The following is an 18,142-nucleotide window of genomic DNA, read 5'->3' as shown; positions in this document are numbered from 1 at the left end:
AGGCTTTGCAGATGTTTCTTCCTTAATGCAAACTATCATCATGGAGAACGTTCTCTTGGGTATTACCGCTACCCTGTGTTATCATCTCGGCGCAGAGCGGCATGGCCCGGCTCGGCTCTTCTCATTAACCTATAGAAACAGCCCAGACTGAATAAACACACTTGATCTTTACTGTATAAATCTTATGAGGAAACAACGCAGTTCACTGAAGACAAAATGTTGCTTTTGCCGGATGAAAAAATAGGGTTGTGTAAACAGAAAAGAGGGGAAATAGAGAGAGACAGAAAAAAATAAATAAATAAAGAGGGGGGGGGGGGGTCTGGTGGTGGTGGTTGACAGTTTATTTAATTGATAGTGGTGAGGGCGGACATGTCAACGCTGTAAACTTGATAAATGGGGAGGGGAGATATAGAGGAAGAAGAGAAGGGCTGACAGGTGGAGGAGGTTTGACCTTTGTGGGATAAATCAGTGCTTCCACATTTTGATCCAATTGTTAAGATATTGATTTTATCCTGGAATCGAAATGAGCATCAAACAAACATAAGGACAGCGTACAGTTGGGTTTATTTGGTTACCTTACGCGCTACTAAAATGGCTCAGATTCAATAGAATTCCCGCGTGTAGTATTTTTTTTCCATGTCAGAGCATGTAGACAGGACACTGTATCCCCATCATTTTATTCAGCACTTATGTAAAGACTTCCTTGGGAATTGTCAATCAGACTGATTACATTTGGAGGAGGAACAGTGGCCCGTGTAACCGCAGCCGGTGATTCGTGGCTTTCACTACAGTGCTATGCTCTGTACTCAGTCAGCTCAGCATGACAGCCAAATGCTCCCATTACCCAATAACGAGAAATGAGCAGGAGAAAAATTTGTGACAAAATACAAACCAACACCAAGACTCTAAAAGCTGACCCTGGAAAGTGGGAGAATTTCTTGTAGTGTTTTGTGCCCATTTTTTAGTATTACCTGATCTCTCCATTTTACCGGTGAAAATCTATTTGGGCTGTAAGGGTGGGTGATATGGACAAAAAAAAAAAATCTAGATTATTTCTTTTGATTTCCCGATAATGACAATCTGATGATACCCATTAAATGTGAACTTCTTTCTGTTTTTTCTTGTCTTTTTTTTTTTTTTTTTTTTTCAAAAAAATGCTGTAAAACTACTTGCTTACCAGGACATCTATGGATAAACACAGCGTTTCAGAACAACTGTTCTTGTTTGTTTGTTTAAGTGCTTCATACATCTTCTGCAAAACATAGGGGGGGGGTTCCATAACTAATGTAACTAACGCTGGGGTGAAACGAAAATGAAACCTAACATACTTTCAATGTCAAACTCTCGGCTTCTGTTCCTCTATTATACAGCGGATCTTACACGAAATTTTCACCTGTATCCACTGGACCCCTTCCACATGAATTTGTCATATTTACCCCCCCTTTACGGTGCCCTAGCTTGCATATAACACTATTTTGATCAACATCAGTCTTGTCTAAAACCGAACCATTTCCAAACTAGTGATGTGGACCCACGTCTTGCTATGAAATCATCCACTGAGACGGAAGACTTCTACATATTTCCTCCATGTGAGACCATATTGTGTTTTGGTGCCGCCGAGTCACCACGAGACTGAATCCTGTCCGCTGATCAGCTTCTGAGGCGTGCATTCAGCCAAAGAGGACTTTCATTCACCTCTCCTTTACCTTCTAAGCACTGTCTGTTTGCTTTCTTCTCAAGACAGTATGAATACTAAATGATGTAAAATCGCACATCGTCAAATCAACATTCATGATGAAATATGATGTTGTCGTTGTTTGTCAATACTCTGTCGTTGTTGTTGTTTTTGGTTTGTTTATTTACTTGATTTTTCTTTGTTTATGTGTTGTTTTTGTTGTTTTCAGTCCTCAATGTCTTGTTAACTATCACTAATAAATAAATAAGATGAAAAAAAAAGTTGAGTTAATAATGTAGAACATATCAGATGTTCACAGTAAAAGTTTAAGTTAGACAAATATAAGTTATAGAAGTACTACCAGCATTGTATCCATGGTGCCATTGTACGATAGCATGAGAGGCTAAAATTGCCCAGCATACCAACATTTGAATACAGACATAAAATTGTACCTAGTAGATAGTCAGGTAATGTTTCTATGCATTTGGCGAGGTTGGCGGCGATCGGGCCCGCGAAGGCTGAGGAAAATCTGTACAAATGCCCTCCTGTGCTGCAACATCGATTGGACGGACACAGAACGTGCATTATATAGTGGGACACGTGATCTCTGAGAAGGAAAGGCCTGGCAGACATCATGACAGAAGTTTATACAGTCATACGACAGATCCCATCCACCTCAGCGTCAACAGCGTCTATAGAGACAATGTCAACTCTAAAACAATTAAACAATTAGTCTTGGCTATAATCTTGGAAAAAAAACAACAAAAAACTACATTCACAATATTATCGTAGCTGATTTATATCGTCCACCTCTATTGGGCCGTAAAATCAAAGCAGATTTATGACCTTTTCAAGTCTGATCTCCCAAAAAAAACATTTTAGCACTTTCAAACAAGCACCCAAAATAAGTATGTATATCAGTCTGATAACTTTAGCCCCTCAGGACTTTTTTTTGACAAGTTAATTTATAAAGCCGCCTTCAACTCAGAGATTAATAAACCTCCTATCTAATACCATCTAATCGCAGTCCCTTGCCTCCTTCCTCTCCTTGTGAGCTGACATCTCGTCTCCTCACCCTCCTCATATTATGAGAGGTGTTAAACAGGTGAAGTAGAAGCAAATCCGTGCCCCCTGCTTATCATTTTCTCATCATTCTTAACCTTTATCTCGCCTGCTTCTCATCTCATCCTTCAATCTCCAACCAATAATCCTTTTCTCTCCAAGCCTCCGTCGCAATACTTATCAAAGTGACTTTTTCATCCCGCCGTCCTCGCTGGAACCTCTGTACCGTGTGTGGATAAATAGACTTAAAAGGTGCTGCATGTGCCGTTTATACCGTCTTCCATGTCTTTTATCTGCTTCTGTCGTTGCTATGACACACAATCCATTTATTTTTCCATTTTTTGTTATTCTGTCCATCAGTGCGCCTCTACCCCCTCCTTCTATAATCACCCCCTTGTCTCATTCTCACTCCTGCTGGTCTGAATTGATGAAAGTGTTCACATTGTTATTCTCCAGTCACAACAGCAATCACACCCTAACACACACACACACACACACACACACACACACACGTACGCTACCTTTCTTTCACACCCCTGCTGACATTATGGCCAGCAGTGTTGCTATCAATGATTCCATTAGCGCCAACAGCGGCAGCACCGCCGCAGACATAAACAATAAACACAGACCGCACGACCAGACGCTTAAAAACACACAAAGCAAACACTCTGGCACCACCGACATTTCACAGCTAGCGTCCGTCCAAACAGCACCTCTTTATTCTCGCCGCTGGCTGGCGTTGACCTTCCACCGTCACACGCAAAAGAACAAGTGAAAACTGAATTTGCATAGCTCGCAACGCAGCACTAGCCAGCTAGGCTAATGTAATGCTAAGCTAACCCAATGCTAACCACAAGCTAGTACGTTTTTTGTTTTTTTTGTTTTTTTTAGTGATTTATTCCAAACATGCAATGAAATTTAACATATATGCACTAGCAAAACATACATAATAATACAAATATCAAGAATCATAAAAATCTTAGACAGAAGAAAAGCACAATAGTTCCATTTACGTATCCGAAAAGGGGTGGGAAGAAGTGCAATTTATTTAATCCCACCCCCTCTCCCTACAATATTATTAATAATATATGTCCCTCTTCCTTTTACATTACTCCTCTATATTTATATATCTATACACACACACGTATCAGTTAATTCATGTAAAAAATATATATTTCACACAGAAATACCGCACTTTTTACTCCACTACATTTATTTTACTTATACTAACTTGATACGTTTTATATTAAAAAAACACAAGAACAGATTTTAGCTACAGAAAGTACCCAAAACTTATTATTAAAATTGTCTTACATGTATTTACAAATGTATGCAGTATTTTGTAATAGTAAAACACCTTAAACATCATTCTGTGTACTGATTCCTACTTTATTATGGGTACTTAATAATATTTCTGTACTTCAACCCATAAAGACCGAGTGCTACTTTTGTGGCAGTTCCCAAATGAATTTTTCTCACTTTTTAATCTTCCTTAAGTTACTTATCACCATTTATTGTCATATTATCCTATGCATTTTGCATTTTTTCAATAAAAATCAGGTATTGTCCCATATTTAATTCACTGATCATGTAGATGTTCATAAAAGCTCAGTTTAAAGTTGATTGTCGTAATATCAGAAACAGAGATAAATGAAGAAAACATGGCTTTTTCAACAAAATATATCAATGATTGAACATAAACTAAGTGTGTCCATCCACTGTCATTGTTTCAACTCCATGGGTTTTACTGGTGAATCAATGTTGTAGAAGATGACAGTGTTTCCATGTTCACTACGGAGCCTCTGAATGTCCAAATGGGTCATATCTGATGACCATGAAAAGATAACAAACTATATTTTAGACCAATTATTAACATGTGTTAATAGGATTAGTGGATCAACATGTATTAAACAGTTTAGGTCAGTAGATAATTTTGTGGTTGGTGGCTGTTTGGGCCTTTATGGGTTAAATTACAGTGAAGTGAAGTCACATTAGGTAGAATGGGACAAATAAGCCTTTATATGTTCAGAATTTTATTGTAGTGTTGCTTATATTTTATTAACAATGAAACAATCCTTTTGATTTTGTCACTGTAACTAACACACTAACAATGAGGCCAAAACCTGTCATAGGATAGACTTACAATCAGAATATTTTAATATTACTCTACTTTTCATGAAAAAGCATTTGAGTGCCTATCTAATATATTCAGGACATAAATAAATAAAATTATATAAGACTGGAACGTTTTTCTGAAGTGACTCCAATATGTTCCTCGACTGCCAAATGCATACAACCAAGAGTTACTGTGCTTTCATGTACTACTCTGTCACGTCGTAGACATTTTTAGAATTTCTACCATCTAAAAATATGATATTTAGTTGACTTTTAGTCCATGTTAGCAGATCTCATCCACAATTAGAAGAAGCTGGAGACAAGACCGAGGCCAAAACTTGCTGGCATCCCCTGCCAAAAAATATGTGTTGTGCCCATCCTAGACATCTGAGACAAATCAGAATAAGTGTTTCATGTGATGAACATTTGTGGCAACAGTGCAATGTAATATGTTCAGTGAGTGGATGTTAATATTTAAAGAGCCACAGATGTAAAGCGTTGTTTGTGCCAGTTTACCTGAACATGCCATTACAGTAACATCGGATCCTCTTCACAAAATACTATAAATACTGCAGAATGAAAGTGGATTAATAAGGTTAAATACAATAATAACACACTAATATCACATTTTACTGGTAACTAATGTTATTTAATGTAATTATCAATAATTATATCATTGTCTTTGTTTTTACCTCCTTAGGTAATATATGTTTTGCAAGATCTTGCAAGAGTTAATTCCTGAGACTAAGACAAGCTTCAAACAAAATCAATTTTCTCCTGATTTGTGCAGCTTAAAAATGTAATTTTACTGTCAGAATGTTCAGAAGACATGTAGTAAATGTGCGGAAAATGGTTCCAGTATTGTGACACTGAGACGGTAAATCCCTTTCAGGTGAACTAGTGGTTACGATTCATGATCTAAAATGAAGTGTTTTAACTTGCAGTATATTTTCTTCGTAGAAATATAGTGGGATTCTATAACACATAAGGGACTATTTAGAATATTCTCTTGGCAGTTTAACAAAACATGTCCCATTCTGCGTACACTCTTAAATTCAGGACTTTTGTGTGCAATATTTCAACGCCGTGGAGCATATTCCACTTCTGATCTTTGACGACTATAAAGAAGCATAAAGATAAATGTAGATGCCTTGAAAAAGTAGTAAATCTTGACAATACATGTGCATGGAGCTGCAGCCAAAGCACTGAAATAATGAAAATAAATGCTGCTGTTCGGATTTCCTAACCAGGAACCGGGACCGGCTGTCCTCATTGCTGAAGAAGATTTTCCCCTGGCTTCATGGCCTTTAGAGCCCAGAGCTGAGTTAGATCCCAAGACAGTCTTTGGCCATCATTGTTCCAGCCTGTGATGATTAGCCATTAGACTCCAGGGCCCTGACATGCTGCTGAGACAACCCCCCCCGCCCCCCCCGCCGCCCCCCAACCACCACCACCACCACCAAAACCCTTCTCCTGCTCTAATTTTAACGATGAAACAAATGGATGAAAAGAAAGAAAAGGATGAGAAGAAGAGGAAGAAAAAAGTAGGGGGGATTAGCGAGGAGAGGAAGCGCTGTCCCACCCCCTCTCCCTCTCTGGTCCCTAAATAACACTTGTCCAAACATAAAGCGTTTTATCCTTTACTGTGCCCTTCTTTAATATCTCACACTTCAGAAGTCCTCTCGCCGCAAGTGTGTGTATACATACCCCGTGCCAGTGTCTTTCGCTTCTCCTCTTTCTTTCTCTCACTCCTTCTGTCTCAGAGGGTTTAGAGGACTTAGTGGGCTCTCAGAAAGCTGTTGATTTAGCATTGTGTGTGTTAATGCATGGGGCCAGGAGGGGAGGAGTGCTGACTCCAATACACTTTAAATCCACCACATGCCAATAGATAGGATGACACCTGGACCTCTAGCTGGGATGCTCTGATGAATAAATTAAACAGCCCTCATCTCTACATCGATCTAAATGAAGCTGCAGTGTGTTTGCGTGTGTGTGTGTGTGTGTGTGTGTGTGTGTGTGTAGCGGAGGGCATGGGCTGACTGTAAATGCGGGAAATATTTGCGCTAAAAGAAAGGTGGGGAATGCGGATGTGTGTGTGTCTACGATACGTGCGAGTGCGTCCTCTATGCCCCGGCCACTTTTTCCACACATCGATTGGCAGGTTAGAAGGGCTCAATCGAGGTATGGCAGCTGTGATAGCATCTTTAAGGCAATTAGCCTCGAACACAAGAGGCCTGTGCATACACACACACATTGACACACAACCTATTTCCAACTATTTTCAGATTAGCTGACCATTCATCCTCTGAAGTACGTCTATAAAATGGTTAAGCTGATGTTGGGATTGTAATTACTGACTACACAGGCTGAAAACTGTACAGTATTATCCTTATCCTAAAGCAGAAGACATGTAAAGTGTAAAATTTCAGCAGGAGATAAAGCGAAAACCCAGGTGGAGGCAGAGTCAAGAGACTGGAGATGCACTCAGGTGAATAGTAATTACTTTGGGAAAAAGGCAAAAAAGAATGAAAAGAATCGAGTATGGAATAGCGGTGTAAGAGTTGTTTGACAAATATAATCCTTGAGAAGCCTATGCAACACTGAGCAACCACAAGAAACTGAGGGAAAGTATAGAAAACCTACACAAGGTGCGACCGTCGACAGACATGCTGGTGTTTGCAGAGGCTGACAGGATGCTAACGTATTCAGAGTGACAATGCTGAAATACTGATGTGATGCAGGTATAATATTCACCACATTTACAGGGTGGGGAAGCAAAATTTACAATGAACATTTAGTTGTTTTTTTCTCAGCAGGCACTACGTCAATTGTTTTGAAACCAAACATATACTGATGTCATAATCATACCTAACACTATTATCCATACTTTTTCAGAAACTTTTGCCCATATGAGTAATCAGGAAAGCAAACGTCAAAGAGTGTGTGATTTGCTGAATGCACTCGTCACACCAAAGGAGATTTCAAAAATAGTTGGAGTGTCCATAAAGACTGTTTATAATGGAAAGAAGAGAATGACTATGAGCAAAACTATTACGAGAAAGTCTGGAAGATACTATTAAAGAAGAATGGGAGAAGTTGTCACCCGAATATTTGAGGAACACTTGCGCAAGTTTCAGGAAGCGTGTGAAGGCAGTTATTGAGAAAGAAGGAGGACACATAGAATAAAAACATTTTCTATTATGTCAATTTTCTTGTGGCAAATAAATTCTCATGACTTTCAATAAACTAATTGGTCATACACTGTCTTTCAATCCCTGCCTCAAAATATTGTAAATTTTGCTTCCCCACCCTGTACAATCTGAGTTTAAGATAATAGTATGGTTACTGTTAGAAAAATTAGGCTATTGGATTATATTCTGTAAACACCAGGTGTCCAGAGCACGAGTCATGGATGGGTTATGATGACATTTGCAAGAATGCCCGAACATATCCACTAAGGATATGTCTACCATTTCTTTGCTATCTGGTTGTTTTGTTCTAGTTTGGGACCAAAGCGCACTTGTTGTCCATCCAGTTTGGGTCCAGAGCGGGCTGCTGCCCTTGAGGAGATCAGGCCATGGGGCAGGTGGGGGAGGAGTACAAATGCGGTCTCTGAACCCATGCATCACCGTGTTTTGAATACTTAAACCAGGGGTGTCAAACTCATTTCAGTTCAGGGGCCACATTCAGCTAAATTTGATCTGAAGTGGGCCGGACCAGTAAAATAATATATAAATAATGTCAACTCCAAACTTTTCTATATGTTTTAGAGCGAAAAAAGAAAAATTACATTATGAAGATGTTTACATCTACAAACTATGCTCTCAAACAATGTGAATAATATGAACAAACTGACAAAAATGTGTAATTTTAACAATATTATGCTTCATTTACGCATGTACATTATAACTTACAGATCACAGTGGATCTACAAACACACAAAACATTTAGTAACAGCTGGAATATTATTAAAATTGCACTTTCTTCTCTTAAGACATTTCAGGTTGTTCATATTTGTTCAGGTTATTCAGATATTTTTGCAGTATTATACTTTGTTTTAGTGTAAATACATGAAAACATTTACATTTACAAAGAGAAAAAAACTGGAGTTGTGAGTATTTATAGGTTATTATGACCCACCTGAGATTGAATTGGTCTGAATGTGGAACCTGAACTAAAATGATTAACATCTTAGTGTAATTTTTGCATTTCACAAATTCATCCTAAGGACCGGACTAGACCCTTTGGCGGGCTGGATTTGGCCCCCGGGCCGCATGTTTGACACCTGTGACCTAAGCCAATGGTGAACTTGATCAGCGTCATAATATTTGTACACTTGGTCCAATGATTGTAATATTCATGTTCTTTCATAAGATCTTACACTTCCTGTTGATAGTCAGTCAACTGCTGCATCTCACTGTATGTATTTGACTCCTTGCAAGTAAAATCTTCTGATTCCAGAATCCAGTGACTCTGTCTTTTGTCTCAGAGTATATCACAGAATTTTTCTATTAGTTACATTGATAAACCTAAATATAATTACAATTTATGTGGCCTCCCTTGGTGTGATACATCATAAGTCCTGGGATCGGCGGGGGGTGAGGGTTGCTAAAATGTGTGTTTGCTATGTCTGCTTTCCTCTGTTGTATTTTTGGTTTGCTCACTTTGTGTTTATTTTTCAAAATGTAGACAAATTGTAATAATGGATGTTTTTGTGACTAACTCTTGAATAAAAAGATCAACAACAATAATCTACCTTTCTTCAAATTACATTACAAAGCATCCCATGTGGAACAGCATGTTTTTTTTCCTAACTACACAACTGTAATTAAATGTTATTCCACAATAGCAAAAACAGAAAAAATATAATAGTATGGTTACAATTGCCATTTAGCAATAAAGGAGTGATTTTTTTTTTTTTTATTTTTTTTTTTTTTTTTAATGGAATTATGCATTTTAAAACATTTCCCTGTGGTCTACATAAACTGTAAACGCTATGCTTGGGTCTGAATTCTTCATTAATTCAACTCCACAGGTCCATCTTCAAAAATATTTTTGAGTAATGACACCAGAAAGGTCATTTTGAGTGCTTTTCAGCCACTTATGTTCATTAATACAAACAACAACTGAACATTTTAGGTACTTGGGGAAATGTACATTGGAAGTCTTGACCTTATATGTGCAAATGTCGTGATGTAACTACTTATAGACGAAACAAATTAAGTAGGAATTGAAACAGGTTGCAGAAATCCTCTTAATTTTTGCCAGAATGAACATAAAGATATCTTTACAGCACCTGGAGGGTTCAAATTCAAACTTTTTAAACTATTAGGGTCCAAATCTGCAAAGAAATGTACCAAAGACTAATAAAAGTGGGTTTAGCAAAATATGACCCCTTTAAATGCAAAACAGAGGTTTGCTAAATGACTTAGAGGCATGTAAGAGTGTTATATATCAAATTAGATTCAAATCAGGGCGAGGACTGTATATATCTGTGCAAACTTTCTGGTATGTCAAGATATTTCAGTCTGGCCTAAAGTGATGGACCGACTCACCCACAGATACACATTGCCATGGCCAGAGGCACCGGCACGGCTGAAAACGGGTGAAATTATAGAGTAGTCATTGGCTGGAACTTCCTGGCGGCTGGAACTGACAGCAGCCAGAGTCAACAGAATTAACTTCCTTTACCTGTTGCCAACAGCAACAGGGAGCTGTCCATTTTCTAAGTCCCATCCACAACTGGCTGCTTGAAACCTCAGGATCAGGACCACGGACAGCTCAGCAGGGCACAGCTGAGACTTTAAGGCTGTGGAGATGCTCCGAAACCAACAGAGATCCTAACACCGAAGCCAGGCAGGAAAAAAATACACCTGGAATTGTAAAATATGATAAATGAGAACCCGAACTAGGAAATAATAGCAGGAATAGGTGTGAAATTGAGGTTTTATGGATGTATGTGTATGTCAGTCTGCCTCAGAAGCTCACAAAAAAGCTTGTGAACTCTTGCAAAACAGCGTGCAGATGTTAAAGTGTTGACCTCTGAACTCAATGTGAAAGGGGAGTGTTGGAAATAACACATCTGAAAATGTCATCTGTCACCTCTGCTCCCCGGGGTCTTTTTTTTTTTTTTTTTTTTCTATTTCTTTGACAGAGTGATTGTTTGTTGGCCTGAGAACACAACTCTAACTCAGCAGAGGATAAAATAAATAAATAAACACACGCAGCTTCACTTTTTTTTTTTTCTTCTTTTTTTTTCTGTGTAATTGCTGTGTTTTGCGCAACTGGGACCGGAGTTGTGTGAATCATTCCTATTCAGTGCATTTAGCTCACTTTTCATCTCAGCACAATGAGTCTAAATACAGCCCTAAAAATAGAAACCACCTCCAAAATGGCACTGATTTTGTCTCAGTTGCACAATTGCTGTCTGAGAGCAGGAAAGAAGAAGACAGATTCATAATAAAGGAAGAAGGGAGGGTGTGAACTGAGCACCTAGCATTGGAATAATAAGACTTTAGCACGACCGCATCCGATGAACCGCCTATTTCCACCTACTGTGCTGTACATGTTTTATCATTCCCTGTCAGTCTCCTACCAGATCACTTCATCTCCCCGTCTTGTCTTCTCTCATATCGTTCTACTTTTCCTAAACCGTTGCTCATTTTTTCTGCCCCTCATCCATGTCAACGAGTGACAATGCGAGCGGCTGTTACGACTGCCTGCTGTGCTGTTTGCAGGAATTACACATCTGTGTACACACACTGTGTAGTAGTAGTGTGTGTGTGTGTGTGTGTGTGTGTGTGTGTGTGTGCTACAAGGCAACGAACCATTTGATTTGCAACTGGGGAGTTGGAAAACAACCTAATAATCACGCTGCTTGTGTCATTGCTAATGTATATGTAATGTGGGCATGATATCAGAAGAATTCCAGATGAATTTTTTGCATCTGCTTCTGTTTTCTGTTTTTTACCTCCGCCAAGAAACGGCGGAGGTTATGTTTTCACCGGGGTTTGTCTGTCTGTCTGTCTGTCTGTTTGTCTGTTAGCAAGATAACTCAAAAAGTTATGGATGGATTTGGATGAAATTTTAAGGAAATGTTGATACTGGCACAAGGAACAAATGATTACATTTTGGTGGCAATTGGGAGGGGGGACGGAGGACGGAGACGGATTTTTTTGTTTGTCTGTCTGTTAGCAACATAGCTCAAAAAGTTATGGACAGATTTGGATGAAATTTTAAGGAAATGTTGATACTGGTACAAGGAACAAATGATTAAATGTTAGTGGTGATGGGGGTAGGGGGACTGATCTGCCTCTCTGCCGCTCTCCGAGTGCTTTTCTAGTTTCTGAGTGCTTTTTTCTAGATGTCATGCAGCGTCTGTCGTCGTCGTCTGTCGTCTGTCGTCTGTCGTCCGTTACAAAACTTTCAATCGTCTTCTTCTCCGAAACTACAATTCCGATCGACTTCAAACTTGGTATACAGCTTCTTTATGATGATGTCAACAAAAGTTAGTGAAATTATTTGGATCTGATTCTGGATTTTGTGCGACTTTGAAAAATGTCCCCATTATAAGAGATAGGAAGTGAATCGATGCAATAACTCAGTAAATATAAATGATATCCAGTGTAAATGTCTACAGTCCAGCCCTGATGGGGAGATAACCAAAACATAATGTCCACATGCTGATCAGGATCTTCTTCTGGGAACTTCCTCTGGGAACTCACGGAAAATTGAACATGGGCTCTTATGGCAAAAAAATTTCAATCATCTTTTTCTCTGAAACTCCAGTTCTGATTGACTTCAAACTTGGTATACAGCTTCTGTATGATGATGTCAACACAAGGTATTGCAATTATTTCGATCCAGATCTGATTCTGGATTTGATGTGACTTTGAAAAATGTTCCCATTATAAGAGATAGGAAGTGGATTGATCCAATAAATCAGTAAGTATCAATGATATCAAGTTGGAATTTGAATTTTTAACAGATCTGATTGGAATATGACCAAAACATGGGCTATTTCTGTAATATAATAAATACACAGAACTGGGTGATAATAAATAGCATTTGAATACATTTCCCAAAGCTTTTAATTTGGCCGGTAAGCTACAGGGCCATTGGTCCTATTTTTTCTTTTTTTCTTTGGGTTGGCATTCAAAACCTCATCTTTTCTCGATGTAGGTTGGTTGCGATGACATAACACAACCTACATTTCTGTATTTCCTATATAGGTCTGTGTGTGTTTTACTGCCTCCAAGTGATACTATTCAATGCGTCACCACCATGACTCAAACATATGTACTGTAATGCATGTGTGTGTGTATTTGCTCCAACACACACACTACTGTACTATACAGTCCGTGGTTGGTCCATGTATACACAGTATGTACATGTGAGTGTGTGTGTTTCCTGAAGTGCATCCACAGGCTGCCGCTGACCCCTGCTGTGTCAGCTCACTAAATAACTACACGTCTCAGGACCTGCTTACTCATGTTCCATACTGTGAAGATTACAGTTACACATCCTCTATGGCGTACAGTTGTTATATATTCCATGTTTTGCTCTGAATTCCTTCCATTTTGGTCTCATTTGCTTTGGTTATTTACTGCTACACATTACCCTGTTGTGCAGCTCATTCCTGGATGCTTTCATCTCTCAGCTCGTTGCTTTAGTTTGCTGGTGCGTACGGTTGAGTCCCTTCTGCTCCCACTAACCCCATCCATAAAAGCACATAAATAGCAGTTCAATGCACACAAGCTGATATAAACTATCTGTGGGCTATTTCCTCAAGGATAACGTTGGATTTTAACCTTTTAACATCCACTATTTTCAGCGGAAACCAGATTTTAACACACTCTAGGTATCTGCACACTGGAAAAAATCAATATTTTACCAAGTGTATTTTTCTCATTTCTAGTCAAAATATCTCATCACATTTAAAATAAGACATAATCACCTAAAGAGTAACTTTTCAGTGAGATATAAGAACTTATTTTTAGATAATAGATCTTGATCTTGAAATCTTATGTAAAGAAGTCTTACTACGATCATTTTCACTTGTTTCATTGGCAGATTTTTTTTTTGCTTGAATTAAGCAAAAAAATCTTGAATTAAGCAAAAAAAAAAAAAAAAACAATATCAGAAACAGAAAAAAAACTGAAGTAAAAGAGATTTTTTTGCAAAGATATGAATAACTGAACATAAAAACAAACATGTCCATCCACTGTCATTGATCAAACCTAATGGGTTTTACTGGTGAATCCATGTTGTAGAAGATGACGGTGTTTCCACGGTAACTACGGAGCCTCTGAACGTCCAATTGGGTCATCTCTGATGACCATGAAAAGATGACAAACTGTATTTTACACCGATTATTTACATGTATTGATAGGATTAGTGGATCAACAGGTATTAAACACTTACATCGGTCAATGGTTTTGTTTGATAGTGGATGTTTGGGTCTTTATGGGTTAATTAGACCAGAGCAGAGGTTAATTTTGTCCCATAAAAATCAAATTTCCAGATGAGATGACACAGGTAAAGTCATTAAGACTCACCAAAAATCATCGAAGCAAAAGACAGAAATGGATGGAAACTGATGCAGCTATATGATGTAATTGAAAGGAAATACAGGTATGTGTTACATATTTAACCCTACGGCGCTACAGATGAGCTCGTGCCCCTCATGTATTACATTTGAGTCACAGAGGTAAACATTGTTTCCTCTAAAAATGGTTCACTGCAGTTGGTTGAAACACCCAGATGAAGGTTGTTTACAAAGCCTTAAGGCTCGTCTGAAGGTTATTTTCAGGATCCTCATAAGCTCTTTTAACCATTAATATATTCTGTCTTGTGCCCAATGAGGAAACACTTTGAGTTTCAGACGTTGGACCTCATTTCTGAAGCAAAACAAAGAGATGTTGTATGGGAGTGAATTTGGGATAACGGATTAACCCATAAAAGCCCAAACAGTCACCATCAGTCAAAACCATCTACTGATCTAAACTGTTTAATACCTGTTGATCCACTAATCCTATCAATACATGTAAATAATTGGTGTAAAATACGTAGATATGACCCATTTGGACATTCAGAGGCTCCGTAGTTACCGTGGAAACACCATCATCTTCTACAACATTGATCCACCAGTAAAACCCATGGAGTTGGATCAATGACAGTGGATGGAGATGCTTGTTTTAACATTCAGTTATTGATATATTTACTAAAAAAGTCACTTTTTTCTTCAGTTTTCTCTGTTTTTGATATAAAACCCTCAACTTCAATCAGAGCGTTTATCAACATCTACGTGATAAATAAATTAAATATTGGAAAATAGCTGGTTTTTACTGAAAAAAATGCAAAATTACAGAAGGAGCCTCGATTCAGTATATCATGCTTTTTTATGTTTTATTGCTAATGCAAAATCTCTCACTCACCACTGCATTCTCTAGGATTTAATATGCTGGACATCATTAACCAACCATAGACAAAAACACTGGTTTTTGTTCATCTATAAAGCTCTGCTGGGCAAACTCCCAAAATACCTCAGTAATCTTCTTTCTGTTAGCTCTAGGAGTTTCCATCTACATTCCTCCAACTGGTTGCTCTTGACTGTTCCCAGAGTTCTGATAGACTTTGGAAAAACATACCATGCACCATGGTCATGGAATAATCTTCAAAAAACTGTAAAACTACATACATTTGTTTCTGTTAGTGATTTTAGAAGTGTCATGGAGAATGCAGAGAAGGAGGAATGTCACTGTTTGTCTTGATGCCATTATGGTTAAACAGTTGTTATTCTGTTTTATTGTTCTTTTTCTTTTTTCTTTTTAATTTCATGTCTATACTTTTTATTGCTTCCCTGCTGTAATGTTTTATGTAAAGCACTTTGAATTATCTTGTACATGAAATGTGCTATATCAATAAACCTGCCTTTCCTTGCCTCGCCATTGTGTATCATGTATGTGTTTTAGATTGTTTGGACTTTGTATGGCTGCTACCTTGGCCGGGCCTCCCTTGCAAAAGAGATTTCTAATCTCAATGGGACTGGTTAAATAAAGGTAAATAAATAAATAAATAAATAAATAAATAACACGTGGTGATAAATCACTAAATAAAAGGTTAAATAAAGAGAAAAAATCATTTAGGAGCTGCCATGGAAGTCTTTCTGGGTTATCTTTTTTTTTATGGGTACTTGACAGAAAGCACAACACTGGTAAGTCTATTTAAAAAGCAGACGGTGAACTTTTTTATGATATTTCAAAACAAATTTCAATTTTACAGTCATAAACAACATAAATAAAAAGGAGTTCAGCTTCGATAGGTCTTAATGAATGAGTGGTGATGGGCCAGGAAAAGCTGAAAAGTTCATCGTTCATGCGTAGGAGGAGGCTCGCACGGCTGGAAGTATTTAGATATTTCATTAAAACGATCTCAAGTGTTTGCTTGCTGGTTGGGATGCGATACTGTTGTCTGATGCAGCAACAATCCCTATTTTCAGCTGCAGTAGGTTGGGTTTTTTTTGTTTTTTTTTTAGTCAGATTGTCTCCCAGTGAAGCATCAAAAATATAGAGACAGGTTAAAATGCATGTGTGCTTATTTTCACTGTTCTGTGGAAGACACTGTTTGCAGTGCCTCAGGCTACTTTAATCTTCCTTGAAAAACAGAATATTATTTCTCCCCCCCCATTTGATATCTTGCTCTTGCTTTCATGTCTACCTCTGTGTGGTACTTTTTTTTTTTTGGTTACTCCCTTTTTTTTCTGAACTTCACAAATAATTTTCCTCTGTGCCTCCCTAGTTCTCCCTCTCCATCTCTGAGTGACAAAATAGGCCGGCCAGTAACCAGGGGAAACGCTGTGTGACGTCACATGCCTCCTCACCCACCAGGCTTAGTCAGAGAAAGCAACCTAAATCCTCACACACACACACACACACACACGCGCGCGCGCGCACTCGTACTGTATATACGTACCCACACATATACACACTTGGGAAGAGCGTGTGAAAGATTAGGAAGCCCAAGTATTCATAAGAAGGATTCTTCCTTCATTCACCCATTCACACTCCTACTGACACACACACACTTTCACACACTTTGCGCTCCTTCAAGTAATTGTATTTCGAGCGGCGAGTCAGCAGAATAGTTTAAGCTGGGATGCAGGGTTATGTGGTTGTGTGGAGGCTGCAACACACACACACACACACACACACACACTGCAGCCTATTTTGCCATCTTACTCACTTTCTCTGACTAACTCCTCTTTCTACTGCTGCATGGCCTCTCACACTGAGCAGGGACAGAGAGCGCTGCAGTCATCCCTCTGTCCTCTCTGCACCTCGAGGAAAGAAGGATGAAACAAAGAGCTGCCATACCATAATAATCAGAAGAAAAAGGGAAAAAAATGTTGGTTGTGATGAGAGGCTGTTACGGTGGATATTTATTGTTGATGCACAGTGTTGAGGAGGTTACTATTCAAATGTAATGTAATGCTGACTTCTATAGTAGTTAGAGCAGGGGTGTCAAACTCATTTTCTTTCAGGGGCCACATTAAGCCCAAATTGATCTCAAGTGGGCCGGACCAGTAAAACAATAGCATAATAACCTGTAAATAATGACGACTCCAAATTTTTCTCTTTGTTTTAGTGCAATCAAAATTAAATTATAAAAATATGTACATTTGCAAACTATCCAAACAAAATTGATGCGAACAACCTGAAAAAAAAATAAACTTCTTGAGAAAAATGAGTGCAATTTTAATAATATTACACCTCAATTTACCATTTATATGTGCATATTACGGATCGGATCTACAAAGGCACAAAATATTTAATAACAGGAAGTTTCAAAATTTCAGGTTTTTTGCATTTTATTCTTAAAGGATAGTTTGTAAATGTTCATATTTTCATCATGTAGTGTAAGTTTTTACACTAAAATAAAGACAAAAATTTGGAGTTGTCCTTACTTATTTGTAGATGTAATGTAATATTATGTTTTTCACATTAAACTAAGAAAATTTGGAGTCATTATTTATACATCATGTTATTATTTTAGTTGACATCACATTAGTCTGTATGTGGAACCTGAACAAAAACGACTACAACATCCTTGATTGTTAATATCTTAAGTGTAATTTTTGCTGATTCATCCCGCGGGCCGGATTGGACCCTGTTGTGGGCCGCATTTGGCCCCCGGGCTGCATGTTTGACACCCCTGAGTTAGAGTTTACAATGGACTGTATAAGGGCTATTCATCAGGAGGCCTACGGGCCAAAACCGGCCCATCTACCCA

The 18,142-nt window shown here is 38.3% G+C and overlaps 1 protein-coding gene across 2 annotated transcripts in view; it reads right to left on the bottom strand.

The window, feature by feature from the left end:
* Positions 1–18,142, bottom strand: part of grin2aa (glutamate receptor, ionotropic, N-methyl D-aspartate 2A, a) — a 345,668-nt gene that overhangs the window by 245,603 nt on the left and 81,923 nt on the right. The gene's annotated exons all lie outside the window — the stretch shown is intronic.

This window comes from Sphaeramia orbicularis, chromosome 8 (genome assembly GCF_902148855.1).
Source record: "Sphaeramia orbicularis chromosome 8, fSphaOr1.1, whole genome shotgun sequence".
Taxonomy (NCBI): domain Eukaryota; kingdom Metazoa; phylum Chordata; class Actinopteri; order Kurtiformes; family Apogonidae; genus Sphaeramia; species Sphaeramia orbicularis.
The sequence above is the reverse complement of the archived record's forward strand: the minus strand, read 5'-3'. Positions and strand labels throughout refer to the sequence as shown.